At 34.6% G+C, this 23318-nt stretch overlaps 1 non-coding gene across 1 annotated transcript; it reads right to left on the reverse strand.

Annotated features, from left to right (window-relative positions):
- Positions 1-19293: 19293 nt before the first annotated feature.
- On the reverse strand, positions 19294-19399 carry LOC111723263. Its single transcript, XR_002771841.1, has one exon. It is a non-coding gene; the product is annotated as a U6 spliceosomal RNA (small nuclear RNA).
- Between the last annotated feature and the right edge of the window lie 3919 nt (positions 19400-23318).

Genomic DNA, 23318 nt, shown 5'->3' on the forward strand with positions numbered 1-23318 from the left:
TAGGAATGGATTAACAAGCTGTGGTATAAGTATACCATAGACTACTATGTGGCTATTAAAAAGATGGAGACTTTACGTCCTTTGTATTAACTAGATAAAGTCAGAACACATTCTTCTTAGTAAAACATCACAAGTGGGGAGAAACAAGAAGCTGATGTATTAAATTCTAATATGAAGGCAGTAGATGTTCTATTCCAAGGTAAGGGTAATGGAAGGACGAAGCAGGTAGAGGGAAGGTGGGAGGGACTTGGGGGGGGGTCATGGTGTATGGCACACTTCTGTTGGCAGGACACAATTATAAGAGGGACTCTACTTAACAAATGCAATCAGGGTAATCTAATTCTTTGTATGCTTAATGAATCCCAAACAACAAAAAAGGAAAAAAAGAAAAAAAGAGTTCATGGTTATTCCTACCATTATGAGTGAGAATCATAGTGGTTATTTGTTTAGCAGTTACAGACTTCCAACATCACCCTCCTTGACACACACATAAATACAGACACACAAACAAACACCCTTGAAGGACAGATCATCCATAATTGATGTGTAGGCTATACAAATTTATTAAAATAAATAAATTATCAATGAGATTATAAATAAGGAAAGAAAAGATCTTTGTAGAATAGATACGAGATAGACATAAAGGCTCAACTTAAAAGAAGTCATAGCCTGGCACAATATTAGGTATAAATATAGGACTTTTGTGTTATTGTTATCATTGTAAATGTTGTTATTTGGGTAGAAAATACAAATTTAAATAGAAAACCCTACTTATTGGAAAAAGTACTAGCTTATTAAACACCTATCAATGAAATATTTTATTAAAATGAAATCTTATAAATTATATTCTGTATCATTATGGCAGAAGTTTAGGGTTGGAAAGACTTGTTTTTCAAAAAAGAATGACATACATCTTTTCCAGAAAAAAATGTTTTATAAACTCAATACTCTACAAATTAAGGTAAAGTTTAAATGCGAATAATTGTGGGGCATGATCCTGTGGCATTCACTTTTGAAATGAAAGTCTTGACTGGAAGAAAGATATGCCCTCCTATGTCTTGCAAGCAGGAGAATTGCCTGGGCTTCCTCTAGAGGGGATAATGAGGCATGTGGTGCTAGAACCTGAGGCAGTGATGGAGTTCTGATACTAACCAGTGTGCCGTACTGGGCAAAGAGCTCAGGGGGCCAGGTGAGATCAAGCCAATTTGGGCCAAGAAGAAAGCAGGTGCCAAAGCACAACATTGGAAACAACGTAAAGGGTGATTGAGGGGATCATGCTTATGATTTATCCTATAAGGGTACATGTGAATCTTTCTAAATGTCGAATATAAATGTCTTAACACAACCATTATGAGAATGACATGGTGGCTATGTTGGTCAATTGTACAAAAGTATTTCAATTGTATATGGAAACAACACACTGTATCCCATGAGAGTATTAATGTGCACAAATATGACTTAATAAAAAAAAAGATTTTATTTTAATATTTGTTTTGTTTTGTTTTTACATTCACCCCAATGATGATTATGAATGCCCAAATTTTACTGGGTAATTTTTATCTAAAAAGTTTATATTGCTTCTCTGTAAGTATAGGGGTATAATTACTTGCATCAAATAATTTTTACAGGTATGCATTATAATTCATACATGTATGTCTACATTAAAGTCCTCTCAAGATGGGCCTATATATAGGCTCCCCCTTTTGTGTGCCAAGACAGAGATTAAAATTAGCATCACACACTGTGGGCAAAGCATGAGCAGGGGATACCCCATCCTCCCATAACACCCCAGAGAGCCAGGCTGGTAGCTGGGTGACCTTAGGGCCTACAGAAGTTTTGTGATTCAGTGCAGATCCTCACTCCTACTGCTTTCCAATAAGTTACAGATTCTAAAACTTGTATCAATTGTTTAATGTAAGCTAAATCTAAGAAAAATAACATATTTTGACAGAATTTTATTAAAAACCAACAAATAATGCTTAGATATTTAAAAGTGAAGTATGTTGAAATAGTAATTTTTATTCTATGTTGTTATGAAAAGTATATTAAAAATATACTTCTTTACAAAATAGAGATGTCTATCAATTTCTTGCTGACTTTAGAACCTAACAATACAGTAGATAAAGCACAAGAGAAATAAATCATACTTTCTTGTCATCAATTATTTGAATAGTTTACCAAACCAAAACTTGGGATATTTTGTTTTGACATAAATAATCTAAGGAAATTAACATCTCACTCCAACATTGTTAACATAAGCCTAGCATCAACCTGGATTATGAGAAAATTCTAATTTCTTTAACAAATATAATAGCCAAATACATAATATATTTGTTATGAAAAGCATTTTGACTTATTCAACATAGCTGTGTTTTAAGACATAATTTTAAAGAATACTGAATAAATTGCAAGAATGCCTACTCACAATTTTTACATATTTATGTAAAATTATGAAGGCCACAGACTCTCAATTTTTAAAACAAATAAATAAGATAGGACCTTTCCTTTTTCAGGATAGTAAAAATAAAGGATAATATTAAAAATGGATACAATATCAATACATATTTATGAATACCACACATATCTTCCTAGTACAGCTATATTATTTCAAAGTTAGAATATATTAGTGATTTATACTAGATGATGTACAAATATGTCTGGCATATTGTACCTTTTTTGTCATTACATTTTTCACATTATTTATGGGTCAGTTTACTAGATGGTTTATATGTGATACGTGTGTTTCAAACCAGTTCTATATCTACCTGAGGTTTTAGTTGGGTTAAGAAATAAAACTAAATTTTCTCTGATAATATAATAGCTGCACTATTGGAAACCCTTGTACAACCTAGAAAGACCTTATTTTTTTATTTCAATGAAAACCCAAGAGGATAGACATAAAATAACCAATTTTATTCAGTAATTTCAGTAATAGCCATATCCTTATTATAAGAAAATCCAAATTACAAATGGAAAACCAATGAATAAATAAATAAATCCTACTACTTTTTTCTTTTCTCTTCAATCTGCCAACACAACTTTACCACCCTGGTCATGACCTTACTCTATTTTTATTTCAGGCCATCTTAAAATGGCCAAATGAATGGAGAGCCATGACAGGGTCAATGATGGAGCTTTAAATTATTCTGACTTTAATGACTTACATGGTTTAGCTTTCTTTATTCAGCATTCAAACTGCTAACAGCTTAAAATATATAAGTCATAATACCTAATCAATTAACCATTGATATTCAGGTTAGTAATACTCATGCTGTAGAATTAGAGGGCTATCTCATTCTTTAAGGGGGAATATAATAGGTTGCTTTCAACTCCATCCCAATTAGTGGGCAGGGAAATCATGCCTACTCTGAAGTGTCCATATCAATTGGAACAAAGGGAAAAGTCCCCCTAAAAAGGCAGAAAAATAGACAAAAAGCAGTCTCCTCTACACCTGCACTTTATATTGGCAAATAGCCGTATTGTTTCAAAAACTAGAAGTAATTAGTGACATTTTACTTCTCTGCTCTACCTTCTCACCTTCCATTTGCCTCTGTGACATGACAACACTTTACAGGATTATAGTGTATATCATGATGCTTTATGATTTATTTGCTTATTTGTTTATCATCTCAACTAGATGAATTAAGAGAAGGGAAATCAGCTCTGTGCTTATTCATTTATCTGGACCATCCTTCAAGAGTAAGTGGCCTTGAGGCAACATAATTTGAGTCTTCCCAACATAATTATACTTAAAAGAAACCAGACACTGTGTCTTTGATGGTACACTTGAATATCATTAAAGAAAGAAATTTGGAAATCAGAAGCAAAGCCATAATCCACCCTTCCAAGCTTTGGGCCCAGAACAGTCTTTCCAATCTCATACCCAAAATAAGACTGCTAAACAAAGTTTTTATTCAAATTTCAAAGCTACAGTTTGAAGGAAAGATAATATATAAGCGGGTAATTCTATCATTCAAAAAATTGTTCCCACTCTCTCCTTCTGTGACAGTGGATATAAATATTAAATTTGATTTGTGGGTACTATATGTCAGTCTCCAGTGGAGTTCAAAGACAAAAGTTGATACATTGAAGTGTTGAAACTAAAATTATTTTCTTCCTGTTAGAGTCATAAAAAACTTTATACTAGAGAGCAAGATGGAAATTGTCAACTAAATGTCAGGGAAAATTTAATACGACTCTATTAGTTTACTACCGAAACAAGTATACACACTCAGTGGCTTAATACAACAGAAATGTATTTTTTCACAGTTGTGGAATCTAAAAGTCTTAGACAAAGTGCTATGATTTGAATGTGTTCTCTCCAAAACTGGTGTTGAAATACAAGTGGGGCTTTTAAGAATTGATCAATGCCTTCGCAAAGACCGGACGGATACTAGCTTAGGCCTTGTGTGCCCTTTTACTGTTTGCCATGTGAAGATGCAGCAAGAATTGCACAATGAGAAATAGAGACTGGGCCTTCTTCAGACACCAAATCTACCACTGCTTCACCTTGGAATTACCAGTCAACAGAAAAGTGAGAAATAATTTCTGGTAAATGACCCAGTGCAAGATATTTTGTTATATACACACAAATGAATGAATACAGAAATTAGTACCAGAGGTAGAGTGTTGCTATAACAAACACCTAAAAATGTGGGATCAGCTTTGGAACAAGGTAATGGGTAGAAGCTTGAAGAGTTAGAAGACACTTGCTAGAACATATCTATATTGCCCTGAACAAGAGTATTAAGTGCTATTCTGATGAGGGCTTAGCGGGAGAGCTCTAGACAGAGTCTCAGTCTTCTTAGAGATTACTTAACAGGTTGTGATAAGAATATTTGTAGAAATATGGATGAAAAAGACAATTCTGACAAAAGTGCTGAAATTAAGAATAAGGTATTGAAAAGTATAAAGAGGCCATCTTTTATCATAAAATAGCAAAGAACCTGGCTTACTTGTGCCTATGCTCATGTCTTACTACAAGTACAAAACTTGTAAGCAATCATTTGATATGTTTTTGAGGAAATATCTAAGCAGAGTACTTCATGGCTTTTCATAATTGCATATAGTAAAATGCAGGAAGAGAGAATCAAATTAAAAATGAAAGTTATAATCAAAAGTAAAACAAAATTTGAAGATTTCAAAAATTCTCAGTCTGGCCAGGTTGTGAAGACTAGCAAGGAATATTTAGGAGAGAATACAAAAAAGGGTGGTCAAGCTATTCTTGATAAGGAGATTTGTATGGACACCAGATAATTCTAATCAAGACAGCAGTTGAAAAAGGATCCTGAAGGCTTCTCAGAGATCTTCAACCCTGCTCCTCCCATCACAGGACCATTTACTTTATGCATTCTAGTGCGGTGCTTTTTGGCAACCCCAAGGATAGTGGTCGTCAACTTAGGTGCAGTTGTAATTCTAAGAAATAAAAAAAAAAGTCTGGAAGCATCATGTCACCAGACTTCAGGTTATACGAAAAGGCTATAGTGATTAAAACACGGTACTGGCACAGAAATTGAGATATAGATCTATCAGATAGAATAGAGAACCTAGAGATGAACCCTGCCACGTATCAGCATCTGATCTTAGACAAATCAAATAAAAGCATATAATGGGGAAAAGAGTCTCTATTTAGAAAATACTGTTGGGAGAACTGGTTAGTCACATCTAGAAGACTGAAACTGGACCTGTACCTCTCTCTACTTACAAAAATTGACTCTTGCTGGATAAAATGTTTAAAATGAAGACTCAAAATGATCAATATTCTAGAAGAAAGTACAGAGAAAACAGTTAACAATATTGCCTATCTTACTATTATATTTTGAATGCAAGTAGCTTGCTTGATTTCAGTGGTTCACAGCTGGAGGGCGATTTGCTTCATGATGATTTTTTTCCCTTGAGTATTACCCATGTCCTATTTAGTTGGCACTTTGGACTTTAGCCTTTTGAGTTGCAACTGGAACAAGTTGAGACTTTGGGGTCTACTGGAATGGAATAAATGTATTCAATGTGACAAGGACATCAATTTTGGGGTGCAGACATGTGATTCTATGATCTGAATATATTGTCCAAAATTCTGGGTGTTTTTTTTTTTTTTTGTAGAGACAGAGTCTCACTTTTTCGCCCTCGGTAGAGTGCAGCGGAGTCGCTCCAGCAACCTCCAACTCCTGGGCTTAGGCGATTCTTCTGCCTCAGCCTCCCAAGTAGCTGGGACTACAGGCGCCCGCCACAACACCCGGCTATTTGTCCAAAATTCTATGTGGAAAGCTTAAGAGGTCAGCCCTTTCCAAGGTGAGTAAGTCACAAGAATAGAGCCCTCAAAGATGAAAATGAAGCCTTTAAAAAAGAGATCAGGGGATGTGTTCACAGTTCTTTCCCCACTGTCATGAGGAGACACAGTGTTCCTCCCCTCTGAGGGATTCAGGAGCAAGGTGCCCCCTTGGAAGCAAAAATCAGGCCCTCACTAGGTACTGAACTTTCCAATGCCTTGTCCTTGGACTTCTAATCTGTATAAACCATGAGTGTATATTGCTTCTAAATTATCCACCCTCTGGTATTTTGTGATTGCAGCACAAATAGCGTAAGGCACCTTGCCTGCCTTATACCTGGCTGTCTCCTCATGTCTTCACACTGTTTACCTTCTGTACATTTGTATACAAGTCTCTCCTTTTTAAAAGAACAGCAGCCATATCCAATTAGAACCTGCTCTAAAAGCCTCATTTTAACTTTATTGCCCCTGTAGACCCAACTCGAAGCATGATCACACTCTGATGTACGAGTGTTGGGACTTTTAACCACAGGAATTTTTGGAGAAACACGATTCAGCCCCTAACAATGACTAAATTAGTTCTCCAAATGTCCTATATTGCAGATATGTTTTACTGAACGTCTTCAGACATTTGAAGTAGGTCTGTGCTAAAGAAAATTATGTGATTCTTTTCCCCAAAGAGCACATCTACACAAATGTATCTTACGATGCTTATTCCAGATAGCTGTATTAGGAAGGCAAAGCTGCTGCTTTATAATATCACATTTCACCGACTCATTTGTCAAGCCACAAGCAAGATGTTAGAAATTCACTCACCCTGAGTAAAAGATCACGGTAAGCCTTCCGATTCTGTTGCCTAACAAAAGTGTCTGTACCGTCTCCACTTTCTTCTTGCAGATACTAAACTTTTCATATTATCAACTGATATTTTGATCAGAACTGTCAATGGTTCTTCGTAGAAGCACCTATGCTAAGTAATACGTATGCTTCTCAAGTCTCATATCTACATCTGACTAGAAGAATATGTTATAAATATCTAGGCTCATATTTATTTGACTTGCATTTCACCTTTATTTGAGTGCAGCATCAATTGTATTTTTATTTCTTTTGCTTGGATCAGATGCAGTACAATGTTTTGAAATATTAGTTATCTATGTCTGAATAGAAACAATTCTGTGACTTATAAAACAAATAAACTGCTTAAAAAGCCAGATAATCATCTTAATTATAAACCTATTGAATGCTTTCAACCTTGTGAGAAATCTTGTCCCCAGGAAATGATACTAAATAACTTAACCAATGCTTACTATGTGCCAGTATTACCAGAATTTCCTTCTTCAGTAGATCCTTGGTCTCAGGGATTTGAAGAATGAACCCTTGAACAACAGATCAAGGGTAAGACAGAATTTATTGACAGAAAGGGATACAGAAGGAGTAAAAAGCCCCAGAGCTTCTGGCAAAGGGGAAGACCCAGGTGGGAAGCCTCCTCCATGGGTCTTTTGTCTAGGGCTCTATATTACCTTGTGGCCAGGACTTTCCAAAGTTAATGAATGTCTTAATAAATGAATAAACACAGTCCATCCACTCATATGGGGTTATTAGATCTTTACAGTTTTTGTCACAGGGAAGAGTTTAGGCTATATACTCCCTACTCAAGGTGGAACCACCCAAAAAGTTCAGGCTGCTTTGTTCATGACCTTGATAAAAACCAGAGGGTGTGGCCTAGAAAGGGCAGTCTATTTGTGTTTAGAGACAGGGGTCTGATTTCTGATTTCACCTGGGCCTAGAGAATGGGGTGGGTCCCTATCCAGCCCTGAGTGGGGGAATCCTGTATCAATCCTCCCTCTCTGAATAGATGCTCTAGGCTCGGAGCCTATAGCTCAACTGGCTAAGGCTCCAGCCACGTACACCTAAGGTGGCGGGTTCAAATCCCCAGCCTGGACCGCCAAACAACAATGACAGCTGCAACCAAAAAATAGCCAGCGTTGTGGCGGGCGCCTGTGGTCCCAGCTACTTGGGAGGCGAAGGCAGGAGACTCACTTGAGCCCGGGAGTTGGAGGTTGCTGTGAGCTGTAATGCCACCGCACTCTACCCAGGGGGACAGCTTGAGGCTCTGTCTCAAAAAAAAAAAAAAAAAAGATAGATGCTCTAATTGCCCTTAGGACAAAAAGGGCAATGACTGTTCCAAACTGCTTCTGGCTGAAGATGGACAGTGATATAGTGGGGCAGTTAGGGGTTCTTCAGAGGAAGGCGATCCAGGGTTCAAGGTAAATAGAAATCCGGGTTGATCCCTCTAAATGGGGAAAAATGACAGGATATTTTCTTCATAAAATTGTCTAGGCCTAGGAAACTGGGGTCCTTTGTCCAGACTTGAATGATATTAATAAGAGGGGGCAGTTAATGTTTCTCTAGGGGCAGGGCAATCCTGGGGTCTGTAACAGAATCAGGTCTTGAACTGGAACACTTTTTAATACTTGTGACCTGATGAGATCAACTTTGGAAGATAAATCTGATTAGTACATCATCTGACAGCGAACGATAGCCTTTGAATTTAAAAGTTCAATAAGGTGGCATGGTGCCTGTGGCTCAAGCGACTAAGGCGCCAGTCACATACACCTGAGGTGGTGGGTACAAATCCAGCCTGAGCCTGCCAAACAACAATGATGGCTGCAACCAAAAAATAGCCGGGCATTGTGGCAGGCACCTGTAGTCCCAGCTACTTGGGAGGTGGAGGCAAGAGAATCGCTTGAGTCCAGGAGTTGGAGGTTGCTGTGAGCTGTGATATCACTCACAGCACTCTACCCAGGGTAACAGCTTGAGGCTCTGCCTCAAATAATAATAATAACATAATAAAATAAATTTAAAAATAAACAAAATTAAAGTCCAGTAAAGTTATGAGAAGTATAGACATTTAGGTCTCTTCCCAAAGTTAGTTTAATTGCTTCTAGGGTTAAGGTGTCTGCTACAACCCACAGACAGTGTGGCCACACCATGGCTACACCTTAGTCACGGTGTCAATTTCTTTACTAAGATTGTAAACTGGACCCCTGGGTTGGGTCAAGCCTCCTGGGGCCGTTCCAGTCCACTTTGTAACATACCGGAATCTAAAGTATTCTAATTATGCTTGTTACATATATCTTTTCTTTTCATTTTAGAATTAATAACATGGATTATATTCCATAATATCAGGTCATGAGAGAATATTTCTGTATGAAACAGACAAGAGAAAATATGAAAAAGTGGAAAATGATTAGTTCAAGACTATTCTGCTGATTTTGTGTGTATGCACTTATACAGAGAGAGTTGAAAGTATAAAAAGTAAGTGCAGCACATAAACATTTCCTCACCTTTAATTCTAAACTTTAAAATCTCCTTAACTTATACGTATATACATACATAAATAAATACCACACTCTAACTTATCTTAAAATATTAATGTATGTTTCCCATGACTACATGACGTTATCTCTTAAAACTAAAACTTTGGAGTGGCTATATACAGAAGTGACTGAAGTAATCCTTTCCTTCATTCTGGTGAAATAAATTGCTTTATAACATATATTTCTATCTCTCAGATATCTTACTAAAGATATATCAGTTTTTAACTTTAATTCTTGAACATCCAATCTCAAAATGAAAGTTTCTGACTTATACAGAAATGCAAAATCTGAAGTATTTGTATTGCTTCTGTTACTTGAGATTTAATTATCTATTTTATAACATTATGAAACTCATGAAGGGCATATTTGTTCAATGGAAACAGAGTTTTAAAATGCCATTACCTAAACATCTTTAAGATTAGCTTTAGAAGACAACAGCAGATACAATGCTTAGGACTAAACCTTGCAATTTAGCCTATTCAGCAATCTGTAGAATGTTTTCCCATAAGTACAATCATTCACAATCAAATATATTCTACATTTGTATTACTAAAGTAAAAAAAAAAAAATTTATGGTGTCTAACTGTTTGACCATTTCACTGCTTGAACAAGTGCATAACTTACCCATACATGAACAGCTTTGAATATTTTTTTTTGATAATTCAAAATTATCTCCTAGAAAATACACATTAGATAGACACATTGAAATTACACATTTTCAGTTTCTAAAAATTCACTGAGTTTATGACTTGCTCAGTTATTTTTCTGATATATTGAATATCGATAAAAGTTTTAAAGATCAAACATATTTTTGTAATACATGCTTACAACAAAAAATAGAATCTAAACTGAAAAAAAAATTATTCAATTGTAAATAAACATTTGTTGCCACAGATTATATTGAACAAAATATTCACAGAATGTGCACATGTGAAACACATTAAAAATGCAAACATTAATATGAAAAGTTAAGTAAGCCCTACATGAACAAAATTGTACGTAATGTTCATAGAAAAAGTGCTGTATGATAAAGACATCAATTCTCCTAAACAGTCCTCACAATTCAATGCCAACTGCCAGCCCAGCTGCCAGCGAACAATAATTCAATCTATTACATTGGCATATTATTTAATTATTTGAATATATGTGGAAAAATAAGAGGTATCTTTTACCTAAAAGGTAATATTTTTTATAAATAAATTATATAGCTACTTGTTTGATCTGATTTTATGACAGACTATGTGACTGTCCCCTCATTTTCACCCCCATTTTATCTAAGTAGCATCATGAAATATGAATTTCTGTAATTGTGGTTTCATTTCTCTAGCATAAGTAATCATGTTTTACCAACAATTTTTATGCCCATTTATATCCAATAACCCTGAAGACTGTAGCTACTTAAATTGTAACAATAATTTATAGCTAACAAAATAATGTCAAAAGAATTTTTATGAGCAAAAAAAGAGAAAAGGGAAATGTGAAGAGTCCATATGTAATTTATTATGAGCTTGAAAATTTTAATTTCTAGCAAAGAAATTTAAAATCCTGGCACAATGAAGATAAAACTTTGACCCTTCACAATTTTATACAGCGACAGTGTTTTCCGACATCCATTAATTATAGCTGTGGACAATGTTGCCAATGTACTGTATTAAGTATATTGCTCTTCTTCCCCTTAAGCTTCCTTTCTTAGCCTTAAAGCATAAAAAGGAAATATTATTTTGTGGTGAAAGAGTGGGCATGATTACTGCTACAAACCTATTGACAAAATTACACACATATTTCACTTACAAAATAATAAATTTTTATGGTTCTTATTTAACGATGTTTGTTTTTTGGCTCTTCTCAACATCAGCGGCACATACTTGTCTGTTATACTCCTTTGTAAACCTCATCTATTGGTCTGTATTAATATCATTGCTATATTCTCGCATTTACTCTTAAACTGTTGTTGAACTAAGCATGTATGTTGGCAATTTATCTTTCATTCACTAATCAACACCTTAGAATTTTGTGCCTTTTACTCCAGTAGTGGTAAGAACATGTATGTACACATAGGTTCATACACATAGTTATTTATATATGAAAGTATTATGATCATATATTTATGTATTTCACTAAATGATTCATTTCCTTTGCAGTAATATAACTATACTTTGTCCTATAGCATACTCAGAACACTCAAATTTATAATTATACTATTTCTTATTCTGTAACTAGTTTTACTATAAAATTTTGGAGGCAGATGATTTTTACCTACTATTTTAGTTTTGAGGCTTGCTAGGTATTCTTCAAGCTACCAATTCATTTTATGACCTTTAGTTAAGTATACATGTTTTTGAACTCATGTCTTCCATTTTACTCATTATTCTAAAATTTCAGTGAGGAAATTCTGGAATGTTTCTATTAGACGAAGTCAGGTATGATTAAATTACTACAGATGTAATTCTGGATATCTTTATTTAGCTTTGAGACTTAGTTTTTTGTGCTCTAGGTTGTGAGAAGTGATAGGTACAATGAGAGGACTGTTAAGCAAAAAGGAGCTATGAAATTTTGATTTGAAAAATTCTGGCATATTGAGATGACAAAAGATTCTAAGATTCAAAAATTCTTGCTGAAAGTGTGACATAGAGAAAAGGATGAAGATATGAGTTACCAGCTTTTACTAAAGCATTAAAAATATGAAAGATCTGAGTATTGTCACTTTAAGAGTATGCATCTTTGATCTTCCAAACTGAGCTGTTGAGAGAAGATCTGGAAAATGAAGAACAATTGAGTGTTTTTCCTCTGCCATCTAACCAGAAGCCAGAAACAAGAAAAGGATGTCTATAACTGATATTTTTTGCCTGTCCCACCATATTAGGAATGTTAGTGGATAATTATTAACTTTACTTTTTTCTGGTCCACAGATAAAGAAGAACTGTGCCCCAAAGGACACATTAGATAATATTGTTGTAGTCTGAACTGATGCTGTAGTGGGATGAGGTTTTTGAAGACATTTGAACTGGATAAATGGATTTCACATATTCAGTGGAAATGAACCTTCTTTTGTCAGATAGTGGAATATGAAGGCAAAATTCTGGTGATGCCTCCTCCCCCAAATCTGTGTCCCATGGTTATTTGAACTGCAGCAATTTGTTACTGCAGCAATAGAAAACTAATACAATCAGCAACTTGAGAAGGGTTCTTCCCTCACTGCAATTTGATTTTAGTTACTCTCTTACTCACAGTTTTTCAATATAAGTAAAACTATATTTTTTAATTAATTCATTGGTTCCATTTATTGTATTACTATCATACTCTACCACTACCAGCAGCATTCCACCAGAAGCCCAAGTTTGCATTTTTAGACATAAATGGACAGATAAGAATGGGAAGAAACGTTTGTAAAACAAGCAGCATTGAAAGGGTATGGCTATAAACAATTGAATTGAGAACTGGTAAAATAGAATTTCAGAAAACTAAAACACAATATAAAAAATAAAATAATAGAAACAGAAATAAAATTTCTTATAATTACTGATATTAGCAAAAATATTTGACTTTACTTCTAACACTTTTACATTTCATATGTATTAATTTAATAATTTCTTCCAAGAAATATATAGAATGTTCACTGCTTTATCTGTGTTTTATAGATAGAGAAATTCGGTCACAAATCAAGGTGAATTATTTGCATAAATCCAGATATCTAAGTAAAGCAGAGTTCTAACGTGAATTGAAATAGTTTTATTCCAGAGCTACTAAGAATAATACACTCCAAAAAAAAAAAAGGCTGAGAAGAAACATCTTTACATATACATATATACACATACACACACAATTCTGTGTGTCTATATACAGAAATGTTAAAACATTTAAAATGGCTGAAATGTTTAGAGTATTAGGTTTATATAGAATAACAAATAAACATAGGGGATTTTATGAAAATTTTATATATATATAATATTCTATGTAGACAGAAAAAAGCCAAATAATATAAAAACTACAATATTGAAAATATAGAGGGCTAAATCATAAAGATATAACCATAGAAATCTTAGATTTGAAGATCACAACAATTATGCCACATAAACTGAAATGCATAAATCTTTTAGACCTAGTCATATACAAAGATTTTAGAATGCTAGGTTAAAAAAGAGGGGGTGGACTGAGCAAGATCGTGAATTAGAAACAGCTCCTTACTTGCCACTCCTCGTGAGACAAGGGAATTAGAAGTCTAGCTACCTCTGGCTGGGGGAACTTACACAAGGACATCACTCCAAGGGCACAGTAAAGCAATGGTAGACTCCAGGGGCCAGCAAGAATGTCTGAAGCTGAGGACAGCTGGCACAGGTGCAAGTACTTTCATAACATCAGGGGCCATCTGACCAGCCCTCATAGGATCTAGGGATGGGAATGGGCTGTCCTGTAGTTTATTGATTTTAAACTAAAATGCTCCAGTGAGCAATTTAAACTGCTTGAGTAAGAGGACTTGAACAATGCCCAGTGGCCAAGACTGAATACCAGATGAGGTGGCTCCCCCAACAGCTTGGGCACTGCCATTGAGGAAAGGCCACACCAGAGGGACAGTTCATAGGTTCCTAGTGTATGGCCAGTTCTGATGTGCTTGTTGCAGTCAGCTCTGGCATGCCTGCTGAACCCAAGAAACCTATCTTTAGGGTAAGCTGAGCAGACTCTGCACCCTGGGGAAGGCCATTTTTTTGTCAAGGGGAACTGTTTGATGTGCCTCCTAAAGGAAGCTGGTGAAAGTATTAGAACCCCAATCATATGGGCACTAAATGCTAATAAAGTGAACAGGCTCTGACTGAGGGCAAATTTCTGCTCTGCAACTAGAAATTGGTTTCTGGCTTCCATTTTATATATGGCAAAATCAGCATGTGTTCTCCATCTCCTAAACACAACACTGCCATCGGATGTTTTGGAAACATTTTGCGATGTACAGACACGTGTTTCTTTCATTTTTTGCTCCTTTTCATAGATTTTATCTTTGATGTATTTTTTTAATATTTTCTGTATTTGTTGTTGTGGATTTTACTATTTTTTTATAGTGTGTGGTTGTATTTTTATTTTTTCATTATTATTTTCTTCAATAGCAAGGGCTCCTACATTTTTGTTATGGTTTTTCAGCCCCTTTTATTCTTCTTCCTTTTTACGTCTCTCCTTTTTTCTCTCTTGGTAGAGATTTTTGTACTTTTCTCATCTTGCCCGTATAAGTTTCTCAAGCGGTAGCTAAGATATACATCTTTTTTTTATCTTTTATACTGGTACTTTTAATTTTATTTATCTATTTTTATTTTTATTTTTATTTTTTATTTTTTTTCCTCAGGTGGTCAAAGTGCTCAGTCAGCTGCCTTAACAAATTACCTGTTCTAATGTCACCCCAAAAGGATCAAGCTTCCTTAGCTTCCTTTCTTCCCTGAGGAAACCAAAGAAATGCTCACCACTGGACATTGTGAATTTAGATCTACACGATCTGCTTTCTCTACTCTGGCCCATTCTTTCCCTGGTTGTTACAGTTTGGCACACATATTTGGTTCTAGTTGAATGTGGGGGAATTTGGGAGATAAAAATCAGTTTAGTGATATAAGCCTGATCTCACATCTCTCCCCTTGTTATGGGTTGAAATCTTTAATCAAAGCTTCCCAGTTGCCACTTCCTCTTCCAATTCATTGACCCCCCCCCCCCATCCTCTAACCAGGGACTTTGGAGTCCTTGTTTTTCCTGCTTATCTACCTTTGCCAAACCAGGGTATCTCCAAAGTAGGAGTCTTCTCTTCTTACGGGTCTCATGCCTGACTTGTTTTACTTTTAAATGAAAACCACTGTCTAAGTAACAACCAACTCTGGCTACATCTTTAAGCTCAATACTCTGTCGATGTTACAAATAGATTCTGAAATGTTTCCTAGCTCTAGCGTTCATCCTTCTAGCTCCCTGAGGTTGTGCTCTTTTTTTATTATTTTTCTTCCTCTTTCTGGCTGCTGCAAGGTCACAGCATTGGTCTGGCTCAAGGAGGTCACAAGCTTATGGTTCAGGGTGTCCTTCTTCCTTTGGCCTTTGGAAAGATGGTATCTGTATGCGACTTACCGCTATTTTTTTCTTTTTCTTTTTCTTTTATATTTGGCATAGGTGAGGTCTTGCTTTGCCAAGGCTGGTAAGGAGCTACTGATTTAAGGAACTGACCCAGCCTGACCCCCAAAGGATTATATTTTCAGGTATGGTAATATCACTCTGCTGACCACCACTGTTTGTCATGTAGCTATTTTTCTATCTTTATGTAATTCTTCTTTCCTCTTCAATTCTTTTCTTTCACTCCCTCTCTTTTTTCTTTATTTTTTGACTCCCCTCTTGCTCTTTACCCTTATCTTTTTTTTTTTGGACTTATACCAAAAGTCCACTTCAACACCTAAACTCTGAGACAAGGTAATTTAAAATGAAGGAGATAGTGAGAAGGAATAAGCATGGGAAAGAAGTGAACAAGAAGAAAACACACATGAGGAGAAACTTACAGAAAAATTCTGGCAACATGAGAAACCAAAACAGATCAACTAACTCCCCTAGGGGACCATGAGGCAGCTACTACAGAAGACTCCACCTATAAAGAATTAATGGATTTGAGGAAAGGGAATTTAAAATATGATGAGAAAGAGGAAACACAAAACCAAAAGATGGATGAAAGATAAGAAGAATATAAAAAGGACATGGCATAGATTAAATAATTGAGGAGTCAATTAGGGAACTTAAAGATGCAGTAGAAAGTATCAAAAAAGGATTAGACCATGGAGAAGAAAAAATATCAGAGATAGAGGATAAACTCTTGAGCTAACCCAGGCAGTTAAAGAGAGAGAGCGCGCAGAACTATTACTGAGAGAATTATAAAAACATGAAACCTTCAAACATATGAATTATAAGTATCCCAGAAGGAGAAGAAGAATGTGCCTGAAGAATGGAAACCCTACTAGAGAATATCATAAATGAAAATTTCCCAAGTGTCACCAAAACATTCCAACATACTACTTTCAGAGAGATATTGAACCCCAGGTCAAATCAACTCAAACAGAGATTCTCCAAGGCACATTGTCAATATCTCTCTGAAAGTAGTATGTTGGAATGTAAACCAATGTCAGCTGATCTGAAACTCGGGCTAGCCACTGGCCCTGTCTTATTTGCTTGTCAGCAGTTTCCGGAAATGAATGCTATGATAATGAGATGATTCAGTTTGCCAGGAGATGTGGACCGAGCTTGACAGTATGTATTACTGAGTGATGGTGTGCAACAAACAACCTTCCTCGCCCGGAGGTACTGCCATGAAGCAATAAAAGAGATCATCAAACTCCGACCTTCCCCAGAAAGAGATGCCCTCATTCAACTTTCAGAAATCGTACTCAAGAGGGATAAATGACAACTCTTTCCATTCTTTCTGGCAGCTATTTTACCAGACTGTACCAAAAGAATTTTGTGAAATACACTTGCTTCATATGCACATAACCAAAAATCATTTTTAAAAATGTCAACCTTATTGATGGGATTTTTTTTTTTATTGGCAAAGTTTTTTCAGAAAACTTTTTAATTGTAATTAAGCCATCTGAATCTGTCATTCTAGTTCTATAAATTTGATTTAAGGCATCTTGATGGTTATATGTGGTATTGTTTACACTGCTAATATCCACATGTAAAACCAGTACACAAATAAATAATCAATGTTAAAATTAAAAAAAAAAAACAAAAACAAAAAACGAGATAATCGACAAAGAAAATATAATTGTAGTAGACATTTTGTGGTGTTTATTGTAAAATAATTTCCACCAAAAGAAGAAAGGGGAGTCAAAATAAACTTTTAGAGATTAAAAGAGCAAAAACATGAAAAGGTAGAAAAAAATCATATTTAAAAAATGCTGGAATCAGGGAACTGCTATTATTTATGATGCTAACAACATTCTATTTTGATTGGTCAGAATTTGCAGTGCTAGACTAATGTACATTCACCTATGTTGTGACTAATGCATACATTATTATGACAATGTAAATGAATTTAAATTTTTCTTTAATTTTTTGAATCAACTATGGCCATTACCCAGAAAACAGTTATGCTATAAAGCAGAATGGAACTATTAATAAATAAGAAAATATACAAAAATAGTGACAGGAGAATGATTGCTTGGGGATGGGCACTAATGTCTTTACCTTTTCTAGAATAAGTCATTATCAAAAATTTATATATAAATGCATATTATATAAAATTCAATTATAAGCAATAAAGGCATGAGCAGAATATGATTATGTAAATGTAAAACATACAGATGGAGTAATGGAGAAGAATGGAAATTTAAGTCAGTTACATCCTTATTTCTTAGAAGTAAATAGATATGTGCTAATCTGAAATATTAAGCAAAAGATATTCATGCTTATTGTTAAAATTATGGATTTTACAATCCTAAGGGGATGCATGGGTGGAGGGTGAAGCTGTTGTTTCTAAGAACAATTATGTCTGTATTCTCTGATGAAATAAATGTTATTTCCTATTGTAAAAATTTGAATAGATGCCATCAAATCATATATCTCAATTCTTTTCTGGATTCAATTGCACAATTACAACCATAAGTCATGTGTTCTTCATTAAAATGTTAACTAAGAATATTGAGAGTAATAAGTAACTTGGTTTTTATCGTGAAAAAATATTCAATGGTAATGCTGACGTTGAATTTGAAGTTTTGTTAGAGTTGAAGCATATAAATATTAATATTTATTTTATAAAAGTATATATTTTTTAAAAAATAAATAGAACTCAGTATTATAAAATTATAACACTACTTCCTGAAAATTCATTGAATCAGATATTATCTCCTGAATTTTTCATTTATTATTTATAAATTATTGTACAAATACTCCAAATATTTAGCATCTAAAGATCCATTTCTAAGGTAGAACAAAAATACTTTATAATTCTATCTGTATGATGACATTAACAATCAAGTAAATTTATCACAGTATCTAGAATATATCCTAAATTTAACAAGTATCTTTGAGTACAAGTTCAGACAATTAAGGTACACGGTCATTCTAGAAGTCTACAGTATGTATATAAGATCAGACAATTGAGTTTGCAAAATCATCCTAAAATAAGTGCTACATATGTCATTGGTGAATGTCACTAAAGTCACCTTCCAGGTATTTCCCCAGGAGGCTATGCATCAACACCAGCGCTTAATCCAGCATGAAAGCATAATATTAAGAGTTCACGAACTTAATTGTCAGATCAATTAAATAACAATCAGAGCTATCCTATAATGATAGCTCCGATTGTCATTTCAGAAAAATGTTCCAAAATTGCTTTGAAGGATAGACTACGGGCTGACACTGGTGCATAGTTTTCCAAAGGGAGTCCAATGAAGGTGACCATAATAATATTCATCAGTGAGGTACGTAGCACTTTTTCTAGGACAATGCCCACCTGAACTTCATTGTCCAACCTGATATTTTGTAGTTGATTCGAAAGTACTGTGCAAATGACAAGACTCTGTACAATGCTAAGTAATCACCAACGACAGTTTAGAGGAATCCGTTAACATATGAACATATTTAAGAATGGCTAACAAAAATAATGTATTAAGCAATTTATTAAATGGGAGTTGATATCACTTCTCTTAAAATCAATTAAACAACATCAACCTTTTTGCCTGTCATCCTTGTACAGGGGCCATGCTAATCTTCTCTGTATCATTCCAATTTTAGTATATGTGCTGCTGAAGAGAACATAATCTAAACTTTTTAATTATGAAAACAATGTGGGTACAGTTCAGTCTTCATGTTTGGAATATGATTTCAACCAATTTTATATAAATATATATTTCAGATTATATAACTATTGACAAACAGTTTGTTACAAATATTTTATTAATGTAGTATAGACAAAATTGACTTATATAGAAATGATTCAAAGGCATTTACACTGTAGCAACAAGTTGTGGTCAGGATACTATTGATGAGAGGCAAACTGCTAATATCTTCTATAAGTCATGAAAAATGATGTTTGTCCTCAAAAAGTGGTAAAAGATCAGGAGTTCGAGACCAGCCTCAGCAAGAGTGAGTCTCCATCTCTAAAAATAGCTGGGTATTGTGGTGGACACCTGTAGTTCTAGCTACTTGGGAGGCTGAGGCAAGGGGATCACTTGAATCTATGAGTTTGAGGTTGCTGTGAGCTAGGACACCAAGGCACTCTAACCAGAGTGAAAAAGTGAGACTCTGTTTCAAAAAAAAAGAAGAAAAAAAGGTAAAAGAATATACTAACTTTACATAAATCCAACCCTTAATTAAAACAGTACAGTATGGCTTAAGTAATCATTCATGTTTAAAAATAATGTTTTTAAATTAAATTGTCAGATGTTTCAAAAATACTTTTTTTTGTCTTTACCAAGTAGGTACATACAAAATAATTCAACCTCAAGTCAATTTAAAATGAATAAAAATTTAACATGTGTTATACACTGAATACATTCTAAGTACTTTCATATCTTCCAAACTTATAATTTTTGTCATAACAACATTATGAAGTAAATGGGGTTATGGTTTGAACATTATAACTGAGAAAGGAGGGATTACATCAAATCTCGCTCTAATGGGTATTAACACTTGCCAAACCATTTTTCAAAATGTGGAAGCTGTGAAAATAATAAAACTAACTTCTATATCTAAGTGTTTTACATAAATTATCTTATTTTATTCTAATGCAATAATCAGCTGTATTGCAGTTTGCAAGCCAGTGCAGTACTTAACATCCAGATCCAAGTTGTGTAGAGGAGAAATAAGGTCAAAATAAAGCCAATGTTATGCTAAATCCAGATAGAGTTTTTATGCATTTTTATGTTTCCTAGGCTAATTACATGCTTATGATAGATTCTTTCTTTCAAATAATAAAAGAAAAAGTTTGTTAAAATTCTTTTTCCATCAGAGAAGCTTGTCATTGCTCTCTGACTCTTTGAAACAAAGATAAGCAACTGCATCAGGTCCAGGTAATATGTAGCTAACGTAACAGTTTTGCATTTAAAAGTTATGTTCTTAAAATAAATAACATTTATGGGGGAAAAACAGTCAAAATGAACCATTCCAAAACCAATTACATTAGTGTTTTGTGACTCATGATATATTGGCTTCTTTTAGAACAGATTTCATTCATTTCAACTCATTTGTTCAGCCTTGAAAATATAAGCATTTTGTACCATTGTTTTCTAAAGGGCAGATCATGCCATTTCCATTTGGTATACTATTTTCAAAATGTCACAAAATGGCAAAGAGTAAAGAATCCTAGACAGCAAGAGAAACAAGTTTTGCATATTTAATTATAAAAGAGAGAGCAAGTAAATATTCCCAAGGCCTTTCAAATAATTTTACCTAAAATATGCATGAATATTTCATTTATGGACATATTAAATAGAAAAATACTCATCTCTTGATTACCTGTGTACAGATCTCGCATTTAAGTATATTCATGACTGAAAACATTTAGAAATACTATTTAAGTGAGGGCACGTTTAGAATGAACATTGTTTTCAAGTCTGTGCTCCTCTGCCCTTTCTTCCTTCAACCTATTAAGATTGATGATGATGATTGATCTTGGTGAATGTAATGATATGATCAAATTTGGGAAAACTTTGTAATTTTCCTCTGTTTGCTGAAAAATGTTATTATTTTTTTTTTCTTTTTGTACGTGATCTCAGTCATTCTCATGCTTTCCAGCAGTACCCAGGAAAGTCATGCAGCTCTATTGATGATACGCAAGTTTTAAGACCCTCTAATTTCTATATAGACATATTAGACATTGTTTTTGTGTTTTTCTAGACATTGTTACCTTATTATATCACATGTAGCACAAATCAAATGTGACCCAAACTGAAGTCTTCACATCTCCTTCTTCCATCCTGTTCTAGTCAATGGTATATCTGTGGTACAGTCAGTTACTTTCAAACTGAAGGCCTTGGACACTTCATTTATTCATGTATTTCCATTATTTCCTGTATAATCAGTCTTTAATTTATGTAGATTTCACCTAAAATAGGCATTTTCTTCTTTAACTCTCTGTCACTTAGTACACACTTCACATTTTATGATTAGAATTCTATACTATCCTGTTAACATTCAACATTACGTTTCTTTCACCCATGCTCGAAGACATTCATATCTATCCTACCTTCCCCACATATTTCTCCTGGAGTCATTTTCTGCAAACAATGCTAATAACACTACCATAGTCATTACTTACCGTCTTTAATTTATGGTTGCATTGCAAATGTTAACCTGGCGTAAAAGCTTCATCAAAACCCAGGCCCAACCAAGATCTCAGCTTTTGTCTTCTGCTTCACCCACAACCTTCATGAATACCACACCATCGTCTCAATGAACTTCTTACCTGCTTTTCGTTATATAATTGGTTTTATGATTTTTCCTATCTACTGTATTGTCCTTCGCCTGAAGTGACCCTTCTGCATTCTTCACCCAACAAAGCTCTCGTGCTTTATGTTTCGTTTACTTACCGTTTACTTATGTTTCCTGCTTTATGGTTCATTTTCTCGTCTATTGGCTGTTCTTAGCATCTTTTTTGAAAAATCACTGAAAATTTGCAAGGACAATTGACCTTTGAGCAATGTGAGTTTAAGGAAGCTGAACTCCCACCCAGACAAAAGTCCGTTTGTAACTTTTGACTCACCCAAATCTTCACCACTAGTAATCTGCTGTTGACTGGAAACCTTAATAATAATATAAACAGTTGACTAACACGTATTTTATATGCTACGTGTATAGATGTAGATATACATCTATATCTATCTATCTATCTATTATACCATATTATTAACAATAAAGTAAGCTAGAAAAAAGAAAATGTTATTTAAAAAATATCTACTATTCATTAGGTGGAAGCAGATCAGCATAAAGGCTTTCATCCTTGTGATCTTCACATTGAGTAGTCTGAGAAAGAGGCATGTTCCTTGAGTGTGGTGTCTATCAGTCCTTGAATTTCTTTAAGATTTATATCTTGGAACTCTCACATCCTACATTTTCTTATGTGAATGTGCCTTATCCACATTCCCGTTCATGATTTACTTATTTGGCTGTGCAACAAACTCTATCAAGTCATGCACAACATCTGGTCACAGTTTTCTCTAGTGGGAATTTATTGTTTCAATTTTAATGGCTCTCCCAGATTTTTCTATAACAATAATGGCATCTCAATAGTGTGATATTACTATATTTTCTTGATGTTCTCTCTATTGTGGTGACAATCTTTCCCATTGAAAATGTGTGTAATGAGCCTTAAAGATTCTTAGGATCCTGATTTCTAGGCTAAATCAGAGATGTCGTCTTTAAGGGCCAGGAACCTACTTTGATATTTTTCATGTTGAATTCTTGGGATTCTGGGTGACCAGGAGCATTATCCAGTATCAAAAAATCTTTAAAAGGCATTCCTTTCCTGACAAGGTATTTCCTGACTTCAGGGGCAAAGTATAGACAGAACTAATACAGAGAAAGGATTCTTGTGATTGACAGGTGGTTTTTATCTTTCCCTGCAAGGCTTGGAGTTAGCAGCTTTATAGGGAAGGGCAGTCCTGATCACTAACCGGACTGTAGAATTAGCCTATTCCTTCCTGTTTAAATCCTGGTGCTCTCTTCTCTTCCTTCCT

The sequence above is a fragment of the Otolemur garnettii genome, unplaced genomic scaffold (assembly GCF_000181295.1).
Source record: "Otolemur garnettii isolate 467f Iridium unplaced genomic scaffold, OtoGar3 scaffold00009, whole genome shotgun sequence".
NCBI classification, from domain to species: Eukaryota; Metazoa; Chordata; class Mammalia; order Primates; family Galagidae; genus Otolemur; species Otolemur garnettii.